The sequence below is a fragment of the Nicotiana tabacum genome, chromosome 1, assembly GCF_000715075.1.
Source record: "Nicotiana tabacum cultivar K326 chromosome 1, ASM71507v2, whole genome shotgun sequence".
NCBI lineage: Eukaryota > Viridiplantae > Streptophyta > Magnoliopsida > Solanales > Solanaceae > Nicotiana > Nicotiana tabacum.
Genome location: NC_134080.1, coordinates 35,537,815 through 35,563,677, shown reverse-complemented (window position 1 = coordinate 35,563,677; position 25,863 = coordinate 35,537,815). Strand labels below are relative to the sequence as shown.

General features: G+C 38.1%; 1 long non-coding RNA gene across 3 annotated transcripts; it reads left to right on the top strand.

Annotated features, from left to right (window-relative positions):
• Window positions 1-1,988: 1,988 nt before the first annotated feature.
• Window positions 1,989-25,863, top strand: LOC107759391 (uncharacterized). 3 transcript variants are annotated; one of them, XR_012707785.1, is made up of 3 exons: window positions 2,083-2,683; window positions 2,890-4,302; window positions 25,455-25,863. It is a non-coding gene; the product is annotated as an uncharacterized LOC107759391 (long non-coding RNA). The 3 variants fall into 3 exon arrangements; XR_001642186.2 differs by lacking the exon at window positions 25,455-25,863 and having other exon boundaries at window positions 2,453-2,683; window positions 2,890-2,953; window positions 3,750-5,110; XR_001642185.2 differs by lacking the exon at window positions 25,455-25,863 and having other exon boundaries at window positions 1,989-2,683; window positions 2,890-5,110.

Below are 25,863 nucleotides of genomic sequence, written 5' to 3'. Positions count from 1 at the left end.
TCTCTAAAACTGCTTCTGCTTCTTCCCAAAAGCACTTTTTCCCTTTGTTTGTTTTTCTTTCCTTTTGATTTTAAAATTCTTCAAAGTTAATTAATTTAAAAAAATCCTAATTAAACCCCAACTTAATTCTAATTAGAAAAAATTAATTCTATTTATATACTAACAAGTTCATGTAATTTAAAAACATTTGTTTGATTTTTTATGTATTAATTCTACCAATTAAAAAGTAATTAATTCCTAAAATAAAAATTAATCCTAAGATGGCATGAAATTAAAATGTGATAATTTTTATGGTTTTCTATAACTTTAAATATTAAATATGCATGAAAATGCAGCTAAATGCAAACAATTAAAAAAAAAATCTTAAAAATCCTATAAAAAAGCAAAATAACAAGAAAAAGTTTATTTTTGTGAATTTTGTAGGAATGTTTTCGCAAAGCAAAAATTACGTTCTCACAATTAGATATTACATTATTTAGATTTTTAGTAAACTACAAATGAGAAAGCTAATTAAATATTGCAATAAAAAAGAATGTATGAAAATAGAAGGATAAAGATAATTTTATGATATTTATATTTTGAATTAATTAAAAAATAAAAGATAAATAAATAACACTCAAAAAAGTTATTGTTAATTTAGACCATTGAAGAATTTTGAACAATATACTATAAGTTTAAAAAAAATAAAAATATTTTCATAGTAAGAAAATATATATCTATGTTATATTAAAAGATAAGTAGTATCAAAATATTAAGTCAATTGACAAGTTAATAAAAAGTCAGATTAGTAAACATATAGTACTAAGTACTTGCTAATTTAATAAAGAATAAATAAGGAACAAAGAATTAATTTGATTACTATATGATGTGTATCCTTTGATTTTGTATATGTTTATGCACACTACATTAAATAATAAAATAACAACTTAGATTTATTAAAATAATATACAATATATTAGATCATAGTTTATTATTATTATTATTATTATTATTATTATTATTATTAACAAAGGGAAGACCTTGTGGGGATCTGTACAAGAGAGAAAATCTGTGTGGATTTCATTGGGGCCGGCAAAAGAAACTAATTACACAACTGATGAAACAATGAACTACATCTGTAAGCTCTCTTTCAGGATCTAGAACTAATAGTTCCTTGCATCCTACAAAAAAAAAAAAAAATAATAATAAAAAATAAATAGGACTCATAAGAACTAAAAATAGAGAAATTTTCATAAATCAATATCTTTTAGTTGTAATTAGCTATCTATAGATACCATTTGTTGTATTACGGATTGTAAATATGTTTTTTGTTGTTATAAAATGTATTAAATACAGTAGCAAAAATAGGCGTGAATCAGGGAAGTCCAACTAATCAGTTGTATTCGAGTGTATTCGACTGTATTCATGGCGTGAAACATGGGATTACAGCTGGACAGATTATTATATTCGAGTGTATTCGACTGTATTCATGGCGTGAAACATGAGATTACAACTGGACAGATTATTGTATTCGACTGTATTCACGGCGTGAAATAGGGGATTACACTGTTTTTAAACGAAAAGAGAATCAATTAACATAATAGACTCCTAATATAACTCAACAAACTCAATTATATCACACAAATTTTGTATTTCCCGTTATAAAAAAGATTCTCAACCGAAAAACACCCCCAAAACATAGCAATCTTCAGAGAAATTATATAATACATATGAATACATAAATTATATTAATTAAAAAAAATATATGAATGCATTCATGGAATATAGCGAGACAGTGAATACAATAAAATACATATAATACAACGGGATATATTGAAATACAATGAAAAAAAGATAATGAATACAATGAAATATATAGAAAACAGCGAGATACATTGAAATACAATAAAAATATTGACAATGAATACAGTGAAATACATGGAAATACAGCGAGATACATTGAAATACATTGAAAAATATTAACAAAAAATTCAAGTTGCTCCGTCCCCAACTCCGTCGTCTTTGTTCAAGAACAACCCTAATATCGTCTCGTTGAAACAGAATCAATATCCAGTAACTAATCCTTACAATTATTGGCTTTCGGAAGTATGTGTCGACCCTTGGTTTCGAAAGCATCGAATTACCTTTCTTTCTTGTACAGAGATGGAGTTTCAACACTTGGTTTCGTTCTTGCTATTCATCTCCTTCATCTTTCCTCTAATTCAAAAATGGAGGAAATCGAAAAATCTGCCAATTGAGAAATTTTATGGCTGATTATTACTCTCTGTGGTCCGTGGAGGCTACCTATTATTGAGAAATTTGAGGGGATATGAAAAATTTGAGGGGATATAAAAAATAATAGAAAGCTTATTTTATGGCTTAATGATAGGAGGTGACCATAAATAAATATTTAGTTATAAAAAATCAAAAAATAGCTATGGAATATAATTTTTTAAAAAGATATTTTTCACCTGTATAGAAAACGATAGTATGGCCGACCGAGGGAAAAATTGACATTTTGCTTGTTCATAAAAATGCTTTCTTATACTGATTATCTCCATGCTCACTCACGTGGCTTCTCTCAAATATAATTCTAGAAGAATCATCTTTTTGTCTCTTTTGTTCCAAGGATGGAAAAACATAGCCACTCTTTCGATTACTCTGAACTCTGAAGTACTTTTTGCGAGTTCTCTTCATATTTCAGGTCAGCTTTATTCTCAATTTTTCCCCAATTTCTTTATTTTCCCCTAATTTCTTTCAGTTCTCTTCAGACTTTTGAATTTCCCGACTGAAAATTATTGTTGATGTCATTATTAATTTGTTTAATTCTCTTTCCAATTTCACGGCTGATGTGAAAGTTTTTCAATTGTCGTCCTCGCATAACTCCAATCTTTTCTTTTATTATTGCAGATTTATTCTTCAAAAAGAAAACAGATTTGTGCCCTTCTCTCGGTTAGCTTCGCCGATGTAGCGTGTAAGTTTGTCATTTTTTTTCCTCTTTGTTTATTTCATTGTTCCGGTTATAATTTTTTTTTATTTTTAGTGGTTATTCGTAACAACTATTTAGATTGGTCATTTATATGGAACAATTTTTTTTTGTGACAGCTCAAAGTGTTGGATAAGATTTGTTCTCAAAAATTCTCCATTTGTGTTTATTATCTTTTTAAATATTTTTTAATGAGCAATTGCTCTTTTAATTCTATATGGCTTCACTTATGTTAAACAAAATTGTTTCGGCAATTCCGAAATTGAGGAAATTTAGTTCTTGAAGAGTGAAAATTTCTTTTTTATTTTAAATTATGAAAGTTTATGTGGATTGATTTACGTAAAAGAAGAGTATTCTGGCAGCTTTGGTGGTGGGAAGATTCAGTTCTTTAAAAATAAAATGTTTATCTAGCTTCTGCTCTTAGTTGTCCGCGTGCACATTGGTTGCTATGTTTGACTGTATATAATTTTACTGTTGTCTTTAGCTTAGCTGTATTTGACTACATATAGTAGAATCAAGGAGTTTCTTTTCTATAGTACTGGATGTTGTCAAATTCGAACTTCATATCCAGATGAGAGAGAAAAGGAATTTTTGTTTCTGGTTTGACATTCAGAGCATAACATCGAATAAACGAATGAAGTCGCGAATGACTTATGCTTGGTTGCACACACTGAATGATTATAATCTTCGATAATATATGTGTATTAACCATGGTGTATCCATAATTTTTAAGTCTGTTGTTGAAAAAAGTGATGCATTTTTCTCCTGCTGTTGTTTTATTCAGATCTAAAGAAGTCTCGAATTCTAAAGTTTAATGTTAAGGGAGAGAGATATCTCGAGAATTCCTTTGCCTGGGAGGAGTTTTATTTATAACTTGTGAGTTTCATCTATTTTATTATCCATTACTTTAAAAACACTTGATTACTGATTAGCAACTTTGGTATGCAATTCTGTAATTTCAACTGATTTTAAATTAATTTTTTTATTTCTCTAATAACACACTTGTCCTTCACATTCCTCCATCTAGAATTCTCTATAGCTCAGTCCTCTAACTAGCTTTCTTTCACGATTACTTTGTTAATTGTCTACCATTACTAATGAGTTCTATCAGCAATCATCTACTATTAGTATTAGACCTTTCTTGCTAACCTTTCCTGTTCCTTCATATCCTTCTTTAGGATTTGCATTTCCTTATCTCTAATCAGATTTCAAACACAGTTCTGTATTTACAATTTGGGATTGTGTGCTACTGCTTGCTGAATATGTGTACTAATTAAAAATACATCATGCAAGATGGAACACTCTTGAGCTTTCGAACTGCTGAATGAGATATTGAGGTATACCACTTTAATTGTTATTCTTTTGAAGGATTTATATGGTTTTTATTTTCTTATTTATTTGTCATCATTAATCAGTTAAAGGTCGATTCTGTACTAATTTTGAGGTATAACCCCTTTGAAGTATTACATTTTTTAAGTTGCAAACATGCGAAATTTAATAATTGCTAATCTAAATTTGATGTATAAACCTCTTTTAGATTTTTGTTTGCATTGCCAACTACTTTGCACATTGATTCCACATCTATGCTCTTAGAGTCATGATCTCCCTTCACCAAATTCTTTGTTTTTCATTGTTTCTCTTTTGATTCTTCTTCCAGACCTCCTCTTGTATGAGGTTTGAAGTTTATCCCATGATCCGAAACGGAAGCTTTTTCACTTTTACTTTCTCTATTTTATTATTTCAACTATTAAAATATTTTCAGGAGTTACATAATATGCTTGATTGGTTGTCAACGTGGCTAAAGATATCTGCTTCCCATTACAGTGATTGAGTTTAGTAATATATCTGTAAACTTCTTTCTTCTCCATTTGAAATTATTGAAAGTAGATAATAATTAGCATGTGTACTGCTGTAACTTCAACTTAGTGGGATCACTTCTGTGAGTAAAGTGCTTCTCTAGCTCACGTTATAAGTACCACTTCTCTCTTGATATCTTGATTATTGAAGTTTATCACCCTGAGAAATCTTTTCTGTCTTAGGTTATAAGTACAACTTTTCTTGTTTGATAGATCTCCTTAGTTCTCAAGTTATCATCTTCTAGAACCTTTTGAAGTTGTAAATTGTAGTCTTATAGACATACTTTGCTATTACCAACTGTCACACCTCCTTTTTCACCCACGCCCGTAGGGGCGTAGAAGGGAGTTTTTCCAATTAAAGGACAATCGAAATGAGATTTATTATTTAATTCAGAGTCGCCACTTAGGAGATTTATGGTGTCCCAAGTCACCGGTTGAATCCCGAATCGAGGAAAAGATTGACTCTGTATTACAGTCCGCGAACCAGAAATCCGAGTAAGGAATTCTATTAACCCGGGAGAAGGTGTTAGGCATTCCCGAGTTCCGGGTTCTAGCACGGTCGCTCAACTGTCATATTCGGCTTAATTATCTGATTTTATACAATTATGAACATATGTTCAGATTTTAACTATTAACCGCTTTTATTATTATCATTATTATTTTAACAGAGAATTGCAACGTGGTGAAAACGTATCTCGAACCACATCACATCAATGTACCCGTGGTTATCGACACATTTCGACTCCGTTGAGATTTGGATCTGGGTCACATAAATGTGCACCCGAGTTTAAGAAAGTAAATTATTAAAGGCGCACCTAAAGCGACTAGCATATCATTATTTTGGATAAGGCCGTGAAATTTTGCTAAATGGCCCATCCCGAGGTCTAAGTAATTTTACCAATACTTATGGAGGGCCCCGCAGCTTGTATTTTTTGGTTTGTTGAGGCTCGTCTCATTCATTATTTTTTAAGGAATTTGCAACGTCGTGGTAATGCATCTCGAATCACGTCACAATCAATGTACCCGTGATTAGCGACACGTTTTGACTTTCGTTGAGATTTGGATTTGGGTCACATAAATGTGCACCCGAGTTTAGGGAGGTAATGTTATTAAAATACGCGCTAAAGAGACTAACGCGTTGTTATTTTGGGGAAGGCCGTGAAATTCGCTAAATAGCCCGTCCCGAATTCTAAATGTTTTATTTTACCCATTCATTGAGGGCCCCGCAACTTGCATTTTTTACTCGGCGAGACCCGTCTCATCATTTTTATTTAAAGGCTGATCCCTAAGCGACTATGATTTTTCTAATTATTCTTGTCTCTAAAAATAAGGGAAAGAAATCCTAATTAATAACGACTATATTTGAGGTCAATGGGTTCACGCTACTTCAGCCAGCTTGGGCCTGAAGCACAGCCCATTTAAATGGACCAAAATCCAGGCACACACGAGAGCAAGCCAGTCTTAAGCTTGAGCCCAGGTTTACATGGGTGTTTAATTAAAACCAAACTTGGGCCTCCTGAAATGCATCGGAGTCCAGCCTATTCGAGATAGGCTGTTAAGCCTTGATCGCTCATTCAAAAATGACTTTCAAGTATTCATGGACAACTTCAAGTTATTCGTATTTCACCATTTACAACAAAGGAAAACGCGATTCACCTATTGATTGATGAAATAACTAACCTTTCTGATTTCAGCTTAAAGCTCAGATTATTTCTACTTATCTTTTGATGAGCTATTGGATACTATTAAGGTGAAAGAAAGCATATATTGAGGATGTTAAATCAATGTTCAAACGATTCAGGGTTTCATGCTAGTTTACTGTCAGTACACATGAGAATTCAAGAACTCGAAGTGATTTCCTATTTCAACTGCCTTCTGATTTTAATAATCAAATTATCAGGCACAAAATTAAACTAGCCAAACTGAAGGATAATTTCAGCTCACATTACTACATGTTCGAGAACTCTATACTAAACATACAAACTAAATTAGCCACAACCAATTTTATTTCACACTCATCGATCTAACCAATTAACAAACTCGAGATCCTTAAGCTGACTGACAGTTAGTTGCAACATATAATTCAGATTAGCCTAAGGAAATCCCACTTAACATTCCACATTATTACAACTCAGTCTATTACTCAAATCAATACCATCTTAATCAACTAGCAACAAGTGATAATTTAAACCACTTAAACTATATCAGACAACATCCAAAGTGCGGAGATATGATAGCAATTTTCATTTCATCTTCAACTTGGAGTTACATGGAAGCAAATCAAGGAAGTGTACCTGGAATTGAAACAGAGATAAAGTAGAAGAAAGATCAGTAGCAGCAGTAATGCGAGCAGCAATACAACATCAATTCACAATAGCAATTTGAAATTCCAAACAGCCACAAACAGAACCAGCTCAGCCCAGAAACATATTTTTCAATCCAGGAAGAGTTCAGAAGTGTTTTGAACCAACAAAATGAATAGATTAACCCAAAACCGATTCGAATAAACCCAAATGACCTTCAAATTGACCCTAGAAACATACCACAGTAACAGAACACTCAAACTGATCCGAGAAGGTTTCGACTGAAACCAAAAGTCTACTGGAAAACTAAGTAGAGAACAACTACTGATTCCAGTAGCTAGCAATCAATTGATTTCTTAAGGACTAGTGAAACTCCCAAGAACTCTCTCTATTTTTTGTAACACTGGCCCTCAAAAGAAAGCCCAGACCAGACTCAAAAGCTTCAAAAAGAACTGATTTTCTGCTCTAAAAAAACCAGCCCCCCTCCCTCTGTCGAAAAAGATCCTCTTAATCTGTCCTCCATGCTTTTATTTATACCACCAAAACTGACCCCCTCCACAGCCCTCTTGAAACACTTAAACTAATACCACCACCATCTTTTGCCCATGATATTCTCTTACAGCCCATTATCCAGTGTCTTGCGTCCAAAGGCATGGGCAGCTTATAATATTCAATTAATTACCAATGCTATTATGTTTCCTAAGCCACTACCACTAGACAAAGTATTAGTTTAATGGTCAATTAAGTACCCTTACGGTCAGACCACTAACACTAAACATTTCAAGCCTTTTAAAAAACCCCAAAATAACCCCTTAACCCCTGTGTATTACTGACATGCCCTAAGCTTCATCGATCTGTTTTCTAAGTTACAAACCTAATAACTGATTTTTAGCTGATCACTAAAGTACTACAGCTATAACCAATTCACAATCAAATTCAAACAATGATTCAATCAAAATTGAAGCAGTACGAATCACATTATTATCAGGTTATTTAATCAGAATTGAAGCATGTAAAACTAACCGACGACACTTATTCAATCGACTACACGAATTACAACACATACAATCAATAGCAAATAAGAATCGAACAGGCACACAGGTGATTCGAATCGTATTGATAGAAACATGGATTCATAATAAAACTTAACTAATCGATGACACTCATTCAAATCGATTATATGGTTTTATCACATTCATTGACCATGAACAGAAAAAGTTCGACCAAATAAAGGGTCATTGAAGAAGGACAAAATCAATCATCAAAAGAAATGAAAAGTCAATAAAACTAAACAAAACAAATAAATAGATATAAACACATACAAAATGGAACCAACAAGACAGGAAAAATACCTCAAGAACTCGGACACTAGACGATCCTGACTTGGACTCTGACTCAGACCTTTTTTGAGGTCAAATGGACCTTAATCGAATGTTCTCAACTGAGAACACTTCGACTAAGGTCCATTGGACACCCAAATTCCTTTTTCTTCGGACAAACCTCAACCTTTGGTTTTCTAGGGTTCTTGGGGGTTCGATTTGGGGTTCGAGCGGTTCTGGTGTGATTCGAACCAAACCAACGGTGGTTTGGTGACGAGGGAGGTTAGGGAGATGTCTAGTATGAGTTTGGGGCCGGTTGGGGTAGGTTTAGGTTTTGCTCGAATCTTCGATTGAAGATTCGAGAAGCTGGAGGTTGATTCGAGGCAAACGGTCAACGGTTCCGTAACGAGGGTGGTCAGGGGGTGTCGTGGGGTGAGTTTGGGGCTGGTTGGGGTAGTTTCAAGTTTTGCTCGAATCTTCGATTGAAGATTCGAGAAGCTACAGGCCGATTCGAGCAAAACGGGTAAGGGATTCGTGGAGAAGGTGGTTAGGTGCTCTAGGGGTGTTAGTTTCATGGTCATCGGCGTTGTTGCCACCGGCTTTCAGGCGAAGGTGTTTCAGGGCGGCTAGAGTTTGGGGGGGTTGTCTCTGAGAGAGACGATGAACAAGGGATATGGCTTAGGGGGGTGTGAGGTGAGAGGTTGGACTTATATACGGAGGGGGTGGTTTAATCCGGGCCGTTGGATCAAGCACGATCAACGGCCAGGATCAAGGAGATTAACCCATACGGCGTCGTTTGGTTTAAGTAGGGGTCGATTTGAACCGGGTAACGGGTCGGGCCAAGGAGTGGGTAAGGATGGGGTGATCTGGACCGTTGGATCAAGTCGTATCAACGGCCCAGATTCTTCATGCCCGAACGGCGTCGTTCCACCCATCTCCAAGACTGGTTGAATTGGACCGGGTAAAAGGGTATTTGGACTGGGCCTGAACTTTCTTTTAAAATTGGCCCAGTCCGATTTTCTTCTCTTTGTTTTCTTCTTTTTTCTTCTATTTTCTTTTTAATTCCTAAAAACCAAAATTCCTAATTAAATTATAAAATTGACAATTAACTAAAACATTAACTCTTAATAATAGCTATCACACGAAATTAAACATCAAATAAAGATAAAATCACACAATTCGGACATTAAATGCAAAAATGCAAAGTACATATATCTTTTCCATTTTGTAAAACAAACTTGATTGTTTAATTAATTCCTAAAGTGTAAAATTAAATCCTAAATGCACATGCAACACATATTTTTGTATTTTTCTTAATTAAAGTAGAAATAAACATGCACAGACAAAATACAAATAAATCACAAACAACACCAAAACTATTTTATTTTGAATTTTTGGGAGTAGTTCTTGTAGGGCAAAAATCACGTGCTCACATCTGCCCCTCTTTGTCCGAAAACACAAAGAGTTTTCGTGCAAAGATAAAGTGAGTGGATACGAGCGATTTTTGCCCGTTGGAATACTCCGTGTGAAGCATTTTTGAAAAGATTTAACCGGACCTTTGCTTCAAAGGTTTCCTACATATCCCTGGCTAAAGGGAATCAGGTTAATGTAGTTCGGGAAGTTTTGGTAGCTGGGACTACCATGAGACTACCTTTTTGATGTTACTGCTGCTGCATGCTATTGCTACTGCTTTTCGATCTCCCTATTACACCGTGCTAAAAGAAAAACAAGAAGCTAGACTAAACTAGGGATTACAACATCTTATCTATCTTCCAACTTTCTCTTGTAGTCTTCTTTCTGATTTCTGAAATGGGATTCATGCTGGGGGTATTTTTGTTGTAACCCTCCGCATTACTGACTTCTGGCTTGATCTTGAAATGTATTCCTCTGTTCTGCAGGCGGGCTTCTGACTTCAAACCGACCGTGTATTCTTTTGTTCTACAGGCGGGCTCCTGACTCCAATAGCGACTTTGCGAATAAATCAGCCTCTATTCTCCAGGCGGGCTCCTGACTTCAACCGCAACTTTAAAATAAACACCTCCATTCTCCAGGCGGGCACCTGACTTCAACAATGACTTAAAGATATAACAACCCCCGTTCTACAGGCGAGCTCCTGACTTCTTTGACTTAAAATAACCTCCGTTCTACAGGCGGGCTCCTGACCTCAATCTTGAAATTTATTCCTCTGTTCTACAGGCGGGCTCCTGACTTCATCAACTTTAAATATAACAAACTTTGTTCTACAGGCGGGCTCCTGACTTCCAACACAACTTAAAAATATAACACCTCCATTCTCCAGGCGGGCTCCTGACTTCAATAAACAATTTAAAGATAATACAGCCTCCATTCTCCAGGCGTGCTCCTGACTCCAACAGCTTCTTAAAAAGATAACAACCTCCATTTTCCAGGCGGGCTCCTGACTTCAATTACGACTTAAAAGATAACATCTCCATTCTCCAGGCGAGTTCCTGACTTTGACTGCAACTAAAAGATATAATACCTCCATTCTCCAGGCGGGCTCCTGACTTCAACAACAACTTAACAATATAACACCTCCGTTTTACAGGCGGTCTCCCGACTTCAACAGCTTCTTAAAAATATAGTACCTCTATTTTTCAGACAGGCTCCTGACTTCAACAGCTTCTTAAAAACATAACTCCTCTATTTTCCAGGCGGGCTCCTGATTTCAACAATTTCATAAAGACATAAGACCTCCATTTTTCAGGCGGGCCCCTGACTTCAATTTATGACATAAAATGTAACACCTCCGTTCTCCAGGCGGGCTCCTTACTACAACTTGACTTTAAAACATAGCATCTCCATTCTCCAGGCGGGTTCCTCACTTCAACTTAAAATTTAACAACCTCCATTCTACAGGCGGGCTCCTGACTTCAACAACTTCTTAAAAATATAATACCTTTATTTTTCAGGCGGGCTCCTGATTTCTTCAACTTAAAACATACCAACCTCCGTTCTACAGGCGGGCTCCTGACCTCTTCAATTTAAAACATAACAACCTCTGTTCTACAAGGCGGGCTCCTGACTCCTTCAACTTGAAACATAGCAACCTCCGTTCTACAGGCGGGCTCCTGACTCCTTCAACTTGAAATATAGCAACCTCCGTTCTACAGGCGGGTTCCTGACTTCATCAACTTAAAATTTAACAACCTCCATTCTACAGGCGGGCTCCTGACTCCTTCAACTTGAAACATAGCAACCTCCGTTCTACAGGCGGGCTCCTGACTCCTTCAACTTGAAATATAGCAACCTCCGTTCTACAGGCGGGTTCCTAACTTCATCAACTTAAAATTTAACAACCTCCATTCTACAAGCGGGCTCCTGACTTCTTCAACCTAAAATATAACAACCTCTGTTCTAACAGGCGGGCTCCTGACTTCAACAACTTCTTAAAAATATAATACCTCTATTTTTCAGGCGGACTCCTGATTTCAACAACTTCTTAAAAATATAACACCTCCGTTCTTCAGGCGGGCTCCTGACTCTACCACTTCTTAAAAATGCGTTTTATTGCTGTTGTTCCTTCCTGCCTCCCGAACCATTTTCCTTCTAACTTGAAATTATCTTCTTTCAGAACTACTTCCTTAAAAACTGGTGTTTCATTCCTCTGAAAACTGCTGGGGATAACACCGGTGTTTTATTCAAAAATATGTTATTTTCCTTCTTCAAAGACTACTTCTTTAAAGCTGGCGCTTTCTTTCCACTGGAACTACTTCCCTCAAAATGGTGTTTTCACTTCTCTGAAACCTGTCGGGGATAACATTGCTGGGGAATTATCTTCCTTCTTTAAGACTAGTTACTTCCCTCCTTTTAACAATGGTGGGGATGACACTGATTCAAAGACCACTACCCTTAAAACTCGGGTTATCTTGCTTCTTCCAAGATTGCTTTCTTTAAAACTTGTATTGCCTTCTCCCGTAAACTGCTGGGGATTCCACCTCCTTCAAAACTTGTGTTATCTTCCATCTTCCCCAAGTGGGTATCTGATTTCAAGAAAATTTTCGCAATGAGAGAAAATTTTCTGCCCCAGTTTGATAATCTTCTTTGTGGCCATGTCTTCCCGCTGTCAATTTCCTTTCCCTACTTCAAATCAAAGAAAAATTTGTTAGTTTAAAACGTGGTGAGTGGTCGTGCCACTCCTGCTGGGGATGGTGTTTCCCTTTTTCCTTTCCTTGCTTTGCGTTTTATTACAAAACTTGCCGGGGATGATATTATTTGCTGGGGATGATATTCCTATTGGGGATGGTTTTTCTTTTCTCTTCCCTCCCCGCTCTGTGTTGTCCGACCATCGCGGAACTTGGTCGATAATCTGTCGGAGTTGTTCCTGCATCTCGCAAATCTGCTGGGGATCCTCTTGGAATTTGATCCATAACTTTTCAACTGTTGTTTTTCTGTTTTTATCCAACTTCCCTTGGAAATTCGGTCCTCTTGGAATCTAGACCCATTCATCATTTGGTCTTGCGAAAAACTTCTTTTCGCTTTGTCGCCTTATCCTTGGCCCGTCCTATCCACATTGTGTTTTTGTACCATCTTGGCAACTGGTAATAAGCTTTGAAAATCCTTTTCAAAAACAAATTGCTGGGGGAATAAAGTCTTTAGACCAAGAAATGAAAAAAGTGATGATTTCAAAAGATAGAAAAAGAAGAAATCTTTCTGAACAAATGCTGGGGAAAAAGAAAGAAAACAACTTATCTGAATGATATAACCGATCCCAACGACCATGTTGTGCGTTCCGGATTAATCAACCCAGTCTATTTGTATCAATCAATCTTTCGGACGGCCTCATCTTGCTGGAGATAAACAGGCACTCAACTCTTTGCCAAATGCGGATCCTTTCCGCCAATCTTGTCTTGTCGCCTCATAGTGCCCTTCGAGGGGTTTTCACTGCTAAGACTCTCTCATTTATCTCAACTCCCGTCGCCTTATGGTGCCTGTGAAGGTTTTCACCGATAAGACTCTCTCGTTTTATTTCTCTCAACTTACGTCGCCTTATGGTTCCTGTGGAGGTTTTCACCGATAAGACTCTCTCATTTTATGTTATTTTTTCTAGCTGGGGATCGGAGTGTTACCGACATGACTCTCTCTGTTGGGGATTCTTTCGGCTACCAATTCATTTCCAGCTTATGATCCTCTTCTCCGCTGGGGATCAGAGTGTTATTCCCGACTTTTGTTTGCATGACTTGGCACTTCTCGGATACTGATCGGGAGGTCTTTTTTGGACATCAATATGGGTTTTTGTGTATGGCTAAAAGAAAAAGGGTAAAAGGTTCAAAATAATTTTGATGGGTAAAACATTACACCTCTTGGAATCAACTTTCTTTCCCAAAATTATAAACACAACTTCAGCCCCAGTTTTTCTTGCTTGGGGATTTTTTTTGTTCTTTTGTTACACTATGACCGAGCCGTGAGGCACCTACGTATCCTTCTTTGAGGAATCATGTCAAATCTAGTTCCCAATTTCTTTGTTTTTCTTGTGACTTTTCTTTTGTCTTTATTATCATTATTTTTCTCTTCTCTTTTTCTTTTATTTTCATTACTGATTCCAAAAGAGGGGTATGAAAGAATAAATAAGGCTCAAAAGGGGAAGCAAAAGTTAAAGTGTTTGGATAGAAGAAAGAATTGCCTCCGTCATTTCATTCTCCGATAAATGCCCAGTACAAACAAACAATAATTACAATCAAAAGAAATCATACATAATATCTCTTAACTGCGTCAGAATTGTTAGCCATGTCGACGCATTTCCCTTCGATATTTGTTAAACATAAAGCGCCATGGGACAACACTCTGGTTACAATGAACGGCCCTTGCCAATTCGGGGCGAACTTGTCTTTTGCTTCGGCCTGATGTGGGAGGATGCGTTTCAGCACTTGTTGGCCCACTTCAAACTTTCGGGGACGCACCTTTTTGTTGTATGCTCTTGCCATTCTCTTTTGATATAACTGGCCATGACACACAGCTGCCAATCTCTTTTCATCGATCAGGTTCAACTGCTCCAAATAGGCTTTGACCCACTCGTCATCATCAATCTCAGCCTCAGCGACAATCCGAAGGGATGGAATTTCAACTTCTGCCGGTATCACTGCTTCAGTTCCGTATACCAACAAATAAGGAGTTGCACCTACTGAAGTACGAACAGCAGTGTGATAACCCAACAATGCAAATGGTAATTTCTCATGCCATTGTCTAGATCCTTCTATCATCTTCCTCAATATCTTCTTTATGTTCTTGTTGGCCGCCTCGACCGCTCCATTCGCCTTGGGATGATATGGTGTGGAATTACGGTGTGTAATCTTGAACTGTTGACACACTTCTTTCATCAAACCGCTGTTAAGATTAACACCATTGTCCGTGATGATCACTTTTGGGATCCCAAATCTACAGATGATATGGGAATGAACGAAATCTACCACCGCCTTCTAGGTTACCGACTTGAAAGTTTTAGCCTCAACCTACTTGGTGAAATAATCGATGGTGACCAGAATGAACCTATGACCGTTAGAAGCTGTCGGCTCAATCGGTCCAATGACATCCATGCCCCATGCAACAAATGGCCATGGTGCTGACATGGTATGCAATTCTGTTGGCGGAGAATGAATCAAATCTCCGTGTATCTGACACTGATGGCATTTTTGCACGAAATTGATACAATCACGCTCCATAGTGAGCCAATAATACCCTACTCGAAGAATCTTCTTCGCCAATACATATCCGCTCATATGTGGCCCACAAACTCCCGCATGTACCTCTATCATCACTGTCGTGGCTTGACCAGCATCTATACATCTCAACAATCCCAAATCTGGTGTTCTTTTGTATAACACTCCTCCACTGAGGAAAAATCCATTTGCCAATCGCCGAATGGCTCTCTTTTGATCTCCGGTGGCATGCTCCGGGTATATCCCCATCCTGAGGTATTCCTTGACATCATAAAACCACGGCTCGCCATCCATTTCTTCCTCTATCATGTTGCAATAAGCATGCTGATCACGAACCTGGATATGCAATGGGTCAACATGAATTTTGTCTGGGTGGTGCAACATCGATGCTAAAGTGGCCAAAGTATCGGCAACCTCATTATGAACTCTTGGGATGTGTCTGAACTCCACTGATCGAAATCGTTTACTCAAATCAAGCAAGCATTGTCGATATGGTATGAGTTTTAAATCCCTTGTTTCCCATTCACCCTGAATCTAATGCACCAGGAGGTCCGAGTCTCCCAAGACCAAGACGTCCTGGGCATCCATGTCTGCAGCTAACTGTAAGCCCAAAATGCATGCCTCATATTCAGCCATGTTATAGGTACAATAGAAACGTAGTTGTGCCGTAACAGGATAATGATGTCCTATTTTAGAAATAAGTACCGCTCCTACTCCAACTCCTTTCGCATTTGCGGCTCCATTAAAGAAGAGCTTCCAACCTGGTTCCTCAGATAATTCCAACTCATCTACATGCATCATTTCTTCATCCGAAAAATACGTCCTCAAGGGCTCGTATTCTTCATCAACAGGATTCTCGGCCAAGTGATCAGCCAATGCTTGGGCCTTCATGGCCGTCCTCGTCACATAGACGATGTCGAATTCTGTGAGTAATATCTGCCATTTCGCCAATCTCCCTGTGGGCATAGGCTTATGAAAAATATACTTCAGTGGATCCAAGCGTGAAATAAGATAAGTAGTATATGATGACAGATAATGCTTCAATTTCTGGGCCACCCAAGTTAGGGCGCAACATGTCTTCTCGAGTTGAGTGTACTTAACCTCATAGCCTGTAAACTTCTTGCTGAGATAATAGATGGCTTGCTCCTTCCTTCCTGTAATGTCGTGTTGCCCCAGTACGCAACCAAACGAATTCTCCAGGACCGTTAGATAAAGAATTAATGGTCTTCCCGGCTCAGGTGGAACCAACACAGGTGAATTTGATAAATATCCTTTGATTTGGTCAAATGCTTCCTGACATTCTGCCGTCCATTCTACCGCAGCATCTTTCTTTGGTAGCCGAAAAATGGGTTCACAAGTTGCTGTGAGTTGAGCAATAAACCTGCTGATATAGTTCAACCTTCCCAACAGACTCATTACTTCTGTCTTGTTCTTCGGCGGTGGCAAATCTTGGATGGATTTGATCTTTGACGGGTCCAACTCAATGCCTAGCCGACTGACGATGAATCCCAACAGCTTTCCAGATGGAACACCAAATGCACATTTGGTCGGGTTGAGCTTAATATCGTACCTTCGAAGTCTTTGGAAAAACTTCCTTAGGTCTGCTACGTGGTATTCCTGATGCTTGGATTTTATGATCACATCGTCCACGTATACCTCAATCTCTTTGTGTATCATGTCATGAAATACAGTAGTCATTGCTCTCATGTACGTTGCCCCAACATTCTTCAAGCCAAAAGGCATTACCCGGTAGCAATAAGTCCCCCACGGCGTAATGAATGCCGTCTTTTTCGCATCTTCTTCATCCATCAGAATCTGATGATACCCAGCATAGCAATCTACAAAAGACCCAATCTCACGTCCGGCACAGTTATCGATCAAGATATGGATGTTGGGTAATGGAAAGTTATCCTTTGGGCTTGCCCTGTTCAGATTGCGGTAATCGACACACACCCTGATCTTCCCATCTTTCTTCGGCACTGACACCACATTAGCCAACCAATCAGGATATCGAGTGACCCGAATAACCTTTGCTTGCAGCTGCTTGGTTACTTCCTCTTTAATCTTCACACTCATGTCTATTTTGAACTTCCTCAATTTCTGCTTGACGGGAAGGCATGCCGGGTTAATGGGCAATTTGTGAACCACTAAATCTGTGCTTAACCCCGGCATGTCATCATACGACCATGCAAAAACGTCTTTGAACTCAATAAGTGCTTTGATTAGTTCTTCCCTGATTTCCGGTGCAATGTGGATGCTTATTTTAGTTTCCCTGATATCATCTGCATCCCCTAAATTGATGGCTTCTGTGTCATTTAAGTTGGGCTTGGATTTCTCTTCAAACTGGCTTAACTCTCTGTTTATCTCTTCGAAGGCTTCATCCTCATCGTATTCCGATTCACCATCATAATCGACCTCTTGTACAATTAGTTCGGAATCAGATTGATTTTTTAGACTGGGTTGAAGATCCGTTGTGCATGCCATGTCATGAGAAACAATATAAAGAGAATTGTTCAGAAAGAGAAAAGAAGAAAACAAAGTTAAAACAAAATAAGAAGAAAAAGCTTTCACTTTATTAAAATACGGGATAACAGAGTTTCACACTTTGCCGAATACAAAACAAAACTGGATTACAACCCTGGAATAATCCAAAAAAGACAAGAAAGAAAAATCAGAGCCCACTACCAAGACTCCCTTCGTGTAGGAAGGGGAGTAGCCATCCAATTGTTGATATTGGCCCTAGGCCCTACAAACTGTATATCTGCCCTACTGGAACCTTTTCCAGCTCCTATCACGTTGACGTCGGCGAACAACCTTTCAAAGCCCTCATTCAAATCTCCATCTGGCCTAATCAATGGTCCGATAACTTTTGGGACCGACAACTTTCTGATACCTGCTCTGACAAATGATATAGATAGGCGCGGGATTGGCTTGGGAAGGACCCAGACTCTTTTCCTCAACTTGCGGGCCCGCCTCACATCCGCCATTGTAGGCTTGAACCCCAACCCAAAAGTATCCAGATTTTTGGGCAAAGAAACCGGATGAACAATACCTTGGAGATCAGCTCCTAAACCTTTGCCTGACACCAAGCCCGTTCTTCAACATCTCCGAGGCTACCATGACAGTTGCAGCTGCTATTTTGGGAAGTGGGATGCTTTTTAGTGTGGGCCTTTGGATCTTGTTTTGTAATGATAATCTGCCAGAACGTTCTAACAAACTAACTGGTTCGAAATCTCTGGAAATCAACAAACTAGTTAGCGTTAGAGTTTAACACATATTGCAATTTCACGTTGGGGGATGCAATGTTCCTAGGCAGTTTAACCATTTCTAACATGTCTTTGCTTCGACCGCATGCGTCATTCCGGCTTACTTTGTTTGTGCCTCGTCCGAAACTTTCTCTATCTCTCTTTTTATTTTCTTTCTTGTTCTTTTATTCACTTTGCCTCTTTTCTCTTTTTCTTTTTAGTGGTGGTCGGATCTTATGTGGATTGCCTACGTATCATGTCCCCGCATGAATCAGACCGGGCGTAGTTCTGCCACAAGTGCGTAAAATAAAGACACCATTTTTGGATTTTACTAGCAAAACGTTTTATTACAAGGCAAAACATTTTAGAAAGGAAATTGACAGACTTGATACAGACTACAGACTTTATGCCAAAAAGGGAAATACAAACTCCGACGGACAACAGACTCTGAAGACAAGGAAAATACAGACTCAAACTATGAATGTTTTCGAGTTTTGAATTTTGGCGCCCGCAGGGCGTCGTTCGGCCTCGCCGCGGGTTTTGGTGCAAGGCCCCTTTGCAGATCTTTCAAATCTTCCATGATCTGGTGGACATAAATCATTATTGAAGCAAAGAAGGTGGCCCTTCACCACCTAAATCATCCCACCATAGACGCAACTTGAAAGGGATTTTAGTCATTATTGGAAACGGTTCATTTTGCATCGTGCTCATCCTGCACATTTATTAAGGTGATTAAGAAATGAAATTTATTTAACTCAACAAATTGACTATTTTTTTAATTTTTCACAGATTAAAAGGAAGATCCGGCTCCGCACACGGCTTTTCAGCACTTCGGGAATGAAGATTTTAAAGTTGGGTGAGTCAACCGGTCAAAAATCCAAAAATGACTAAAAGTGGTCGTTTAGGCAAAGTCAGCCTTCCGGCGTCCCTTTTGGGAACATTCGGCTATTTTGACAAAACGGCGTCACCCGACTTATTTATGACGAAATTGTTTTTTGACATTTTTTTGTAAATGGGAGGTTGGACCCGATGAGGGTTGCCTACGTATCTCGCACCCTGTGAGAATCAAACCGGCGTAGCTCAGGTAGATAAAACAAACTTCTTTGAAAACAAGACTCTTTTCAATGGCAAATAAAACCATTTCTCATAAACAAAACCCCTTTCTTTTCTTTTTTTCATTTTCTCAAAAATTCGACAAAGTTTCGACGCTATTTGGACATTGATGATTTTTTTTCAAAACAGGCGATTAGCTACCTCTATCTCTCTTTCCTCAAAGTATTCAAGAGCCGGTCAACATGCAAGTCCGAAACAACAAATGCACAGGTAGCAAGTTGGAAGCATCAGGATGGTCTTTTGTCGCTTTGGTACACTTGTCCTAGACAGACCCAACCCCTGTGGTGAGCCTCCAAAGTTAAATGCACATGATGCAAACAAACGTTCCTACTAGGGATCCGGCATGAAGCTGAGTTATTCTAGGTTCGTAACCTGGGTATTTGTTCTAGACTGTGTACCCGAGCGGACAACTCGAGTCGAGGAGGGGGCTACGTACCGGGGACTCGCGAGATCGTCCGGCTTTGTAACTTGTCCGGCCTCTTTCTTATTTCAAGGTATGACACTAACAGAATAGGGAGTCTCAACTAGCAAGCACATCCCATGAGGTAAGAAGAGAAGGGTTTCGGCATAGTTTATATACAGTTCAGATAATATCAAAGCAGTAAAAGCAGCATTTAGCACATTAGGCCCAAAACATGTAAAAATCAGATAATAAACAAAGCCAAATATAACAATTTATCTAAGATCGAATTCTGAACCCTGAACCAGGGATTCTGGGTTTATTCTCCCCAGCAGAGTCGCTAGAGCTGTCACACCTCCTTTTTTACCCGCGCCCGCAGGGGCGCAGAAGGGAGTTTTTCCAATTAAAGGACAATCGAAACGGGATTTATTATTTAATTCAGAGTCGCCATTTAGGAGATTTATGGTGTCCCAAGTCACCGGTTGAATCCCGAATCAAGGAAAAGATTGACTCTGTATTACAGTCCGCGAACCAGAAATCCGAGTAAGGAATTCTGTTAACCCGGGAGAAGGTGTTAGGCATTCCCGAGTTCCGTGGTTCTAGCACGGTCACTCAACTGTCATATTCGGCTTAATTATCTGATTTTATACAATTATGAACCTATGTTCAGATTTTAACTATTAACTGCTTTTATTATTATCATTATTATTTTAACAAAGAATTGCAACGTGGTGAAAACGTATCTCGAACCACGTCACATCAATGTACCCGTGGTTATCGACACATTTCGACTTCGTTGAGATTTGGATCTGGGTCACATAAATGTGCACCCGAGTTTATGAAAGTAAATTATTAAAGGCGCACCTAAAGCGACTAGCGTATAATTATTTTGGATAAGGCCGTGAAATTTTGCTAAATGGCTCATCCCGAGGTCTAAGTAATTTTACCAACACGTATGGAGGGCCCCGCAGCTTGTATTTTTTGGTTTGTCGAGGCTCGTCTCATTCATTATTTTTTAAGGAATTTGCAACGTCGTGGTAATGCATCTCGAATCACGTCACAATCAATGTACCCGTGATTAGCGACACGTTTCGACTTTCGTTGAGATTTGGATTTGGGTCACATAAATGTGCACCCGAGTTTAGGGAGGTAATGTTATTAAAATACGCGCCTAAAGAGACTAACGCGTTGTTATTTTGGGGAAGGACGTGAAATTCGCTAAATAGCCCGTCCCGAATTCTAAATGTTTTATTTTAACCATTCATTGAGGGCCCCGCAACTTGCATTTTTACTCGGCGAGACCCGTCTCATCATTTTTATTTAAAGGCTGATCCCTAAGCGACTATGATTTTTCTAATTATTCTTGTCTCTAAAAATAAGGGAAAGAAATCCTAATTAATAACGACTATATTTGAGGTCAATGGGTTCACGCTACTTCAGCCAGCTTGGGCCTAAAGCACAACCCGTTTAAATGGACCAAAATCCAGGCACACACGAGAGCAAGCCAGCCTTAGGCTTGAGCCCAGGTTTACACGGGTGTTTAATTAAAACCAAACTTGAGCCGCCTGAAATGCATCGGAGTCCAGCCCATTCGAGATAGGATGTTAAGCCTTGATCGCCCATTCAAAAATGACTTTCAAGTATTCATGGACAGCTTCAAGTTATTCGTATTTCACCATTTACAACAAAGGAAAACGTGATTCACCTATTGATTGATGAAATAACTAACCTTTCTGATTTCAGCTTAAAGCTCAAATTATTTCTACTTATCTTTTAATGAGCTATTGGATACTATTAAGGTGAAAGAAAGCATATATTGAGGATGTTAAATCAATGTTCAAACGATTTAGGGTTTCATGCTAGTTTACTCTCAGTACACATGAGAATTCAAGAACTCGAAGTAATTTCCTATTTCAACTGCCTTCTGATGTTAATAATCAAATTATCAGGCACAAAATTAAACTAGCCAAACTGAAGGATAATTTCAGCTCACATTACTACATGTTCGAGAACTCTATACTAAACATACAAACTAAATTAGCCACATCCAATTTCATTTCACACTCATCGATCTAACCAATTAGCAAACTCGAGATCCTTAAGTTGACTGACAGTTAGTTGCAACATATAATTCAGATTAGCCTAAGGAAATCCCACTTAACATTCCACATTATTACAACTCAGTCTATTACTCAAATCAATACCATCTTAATCAACTAGCAACAAGTGATAATTTAAACCACTTAAACTATATCAGACAACATCCAAAGTGCGGAGATCTGATAGCAATTTTCATTTCAACTTCAACTTGGAGTTACATGGAAGCAAATCAAGGAAGTGTACATGGAATTGGAACAGAGATAAAGTAGAAGAAAGATCAGCAGCATCAGTAATGCGAGCAACAATACAACAACAATTCACAACAACAATTTGAAGTTCCAAACAGCCACAAACAGAACCAGCTCAGCCCATAAATATATTTTTCAATCCAGGAAGAGTTCAGAAATGTTTTGAACCAACAAGATGAATAGATTAACCCAAAATCGATTCGAATAAACCCAAATGACCTTCAAATTGACCCTAGAAACATACTACAGCAACAAAAAACTCAAACTGATCCGAGAAGGTCTCGACTGAAACCAAAAGTCTACTGGAAAACTAAGTAGAGAAAAACTACTGATTCCAGTAGATAGCAATCAATTGATTTCTTAAGGACTAGTGAAACTCCCAAGAACTCTCTCTATTTTTTGTAACACTGACCCTCAAAAGAAATCCCAGACCAGACTCAAAAGCTTCAAAAAGAACTGATTTTCTGCTCTAAAAAAACCAGCCCCCTCCCTCTGTCGAAAAAGATCCTCTTAATCTGTCCTCAATGCTTTTATTTATACCACCAAAACTGACCCCCTCTACAGCCCTCTTGAAACACTTAAACTAATATCACCACCATCTTTTGCCCATGATATTCTCTTACAGCCCATTATCCAGTGTCTTGTGTCCAAAGGCATGGGCAGCTTATAATATTCAATTAAATCCCCATGCTATTATGTTTCCTAAGCCACTACCACTAGACAAAGTATTAGTTTAATGGTCAATTAAGTACCCTTACGGTCAGACCACTAACACTAAACATTTCAAGCCTTTTAAAAAACCCCAAAATACCCCCTTAACCCCTGTGTATTACTGACATGCCCTAAGCTTCATCGATCTGTTTTCTAAGTTACAAACCTAATAACTGATTTTTAGCTGATCACTAAAGTACTACAGCTATAACCAATTCACAATCAAATTCAAACAATGATTCAATCAGAATTGAAGCAGTACGAATCACATTATTATCAGGTTATTTAATCAGAATTGAAGCATGTAAAACTAACCGACGACACTTATTCAATCGACTACACGAATTACAACACATACAATCAATAGCAAATAAGAATCGAACAGGCACACAGGTGATTCGAATCGTATTGATAGAAACAGGGATTCATAATAAAACTTAACTAATCGATGACACTCATTCAAATCGATTATATGGTTTTATCACATTCATTGACCATGAACAGAAAAAGTTCGACCAAATAAAGGGTCATTGAAGAAGGACAGAATCAATCGTCAAAAGAAATGAAAAGTCAATAAAACTAAACTAAAGAAATAAATAGATATAAACACATACAAAATGGAACCAACAAGACAGGAAAAATACCTCAAGAACTCGGACACTAGACGATCCTGACTTGGACTCTGACTCAGACCTTTTTTGAGGTCAAATGGACCTTAATCGAATGTTCTCAACTGAGAACACTTCGACTAAGGTCCATTGGACACCCAAATTCCTTTTTCTTCGGACAAACCTCAACCTTTGGTTTTCTAGGGTTCTTGGGGGTTCGATTTGGGGTTCGAGCGGTTCTGGTCTGATTCGAACCAAACCAGCGGTGGTTTGGTGACGAGGGAGGTCAGGGAGATGTCTGGTATGAGTTTTGGGCCGGTTGGGGTAGGTTTAGGTTTTGCTCGAATCTTCGATTGAAGATTCGAGAAGCTGGAGGTTGATTCGAGGCAAGCGGTCAACAGATCCGTAACGAGGGTGGTCAGGGGGTGCCGTGGTGTGAGTTTGGGGCTGGTTGGGGTAGTTTCAAGTTTTGCTCGAATCTTCGATTGAAGATTCGAGAAGCTACAGGCTGATTCGAGCAAAACGGGTAAGAGATTCGTGGAGAGGGTGGTTAGGTGCTCTAGGGGTGTTAGTTTCATGGTCATCGGCGTTGTTGCCGCCGGCTTTCAGGTGAAAGGGTTTCAGGGCGGCTAGGGTTTCGAGGGTCGTTTGGTTTGTCTCTGAAAGAGATGATGAACAGAGGTATGTCTTAGGGGGGGGTGCGAGGTGAGAGGTTGGACTTATATACGGAGGGGGTGGTTTAATCCTGGCCGTTGGATCAAGCACGATCAACGGCCTGGATCAATTCACTTAAAGGAAACGGTGATGTTTGGTCATGCCTCGAGACTGGGTCAACCCGGGCTGAAATGGACCGGGTTATGGGGGAAAGGATGGGGTGATCTGGACCGTTGGATCAAGTCGTATCAACGACCCAGATTCTTCATGCCCGAACGGCGTCGTTCCACCCGTCTCCAAGACTGGTTGAATTGGACCAGGTAAAAGGGTATTTGGACTGGGCCTGAACTTTCTTTTAAAATTGGCCCAGTCCGATTTTCTTCTCTTGTTTTCTTCTTTTTTCTTCTATTATCTTTTTAATTCCTAAAAACCAAAATTCCTAATTAAATTATAAAATTGACAATTAACTAAAACATTAACTCTTAATAATAGCTATCACTCGAAATTAAACATCAAATAAAGATAAAATCACACAATTCGGACATTAAATGCAAAAATACAAAGTACATATATCTTTTCCATTTTGTAAAACAAACTTGATTGTTTAATTAATTCCTAAAGTGTAAAATTAAATCCTAAATGCACATGCAACACATATTTTTGTATTTTTCTTAATTAAAGTAGAAATAAACATGCACAGACAAAATACAAATAAATCACAAACAACACCAAAACCATTTTATTTTGAATTTTTGGGAGTAGTTCTTATAGGGCAAAAATCACGTGCTCACACCAATATTTACTTATTTCCTTGACACGTATAGCATCTATAATATTTTTAATGTGTTCAAGTTGCCTTTCTTTCTTCCTCCTTGTACTTTTAGATTTATCATTATCTTTTCGTATATTCAGAGCTTATATTTTCTGTTGTTTTTGGATTAGTGTACCATCTTATCTTCTTTTTTTTTCTTTTTTTTTTTATGTTCACTTGCTACATATGAAGGTATAATACAACTTATGTTTCTTCCTTCCTCCCCTTTTTTCCTCCCTATATATACTAATGTACGTATGTAGTTCTTCGATGGAGTGTTATATATGTATTCTGTGCCAGTTTTATGTCATAAGAATAAGATATATACTTCTAAAAGAATGTACCTTCGATATCCCAATCCATATTAGATACAAAGGTTTATGCTCTACTTGTTTATTAAATTAAATTTTTCTTTTTGGTTAACAATTAGCCCACATACATCTGTAGAAATAAGGAATACATCAATGCCAGCTTGGAAGTGGTATTGAGGTGGATCCACGAGCACATTCAGATGATATCTTAAAAGCTTACGATCTATCGAATCAATATCATTGACCAGCTTTCCTCAAAGAGGCTCAAAAGGCTGATTGTTTCCGGACTTGCATTCATGTATTCGAAACTAAGTTTGACATAGCCAAGCAGCGTGAAAGGTCAAGCTCCTAAGATTTGAGGAAAAGAATAGCAAGGAAAGTCAATATTGTTAGGTACTATTTGATATGTGATGCACCAACTCTTTTGATTGTGTCACTTGATAATTAAATAAGGATTCACTTGTTTTGTTGTCTGTTGGTTACTTCCGCAGTTGGATTCCAAATGAATTCTAAAGCATCATTGGAGAATGATAGTCATAGTATGA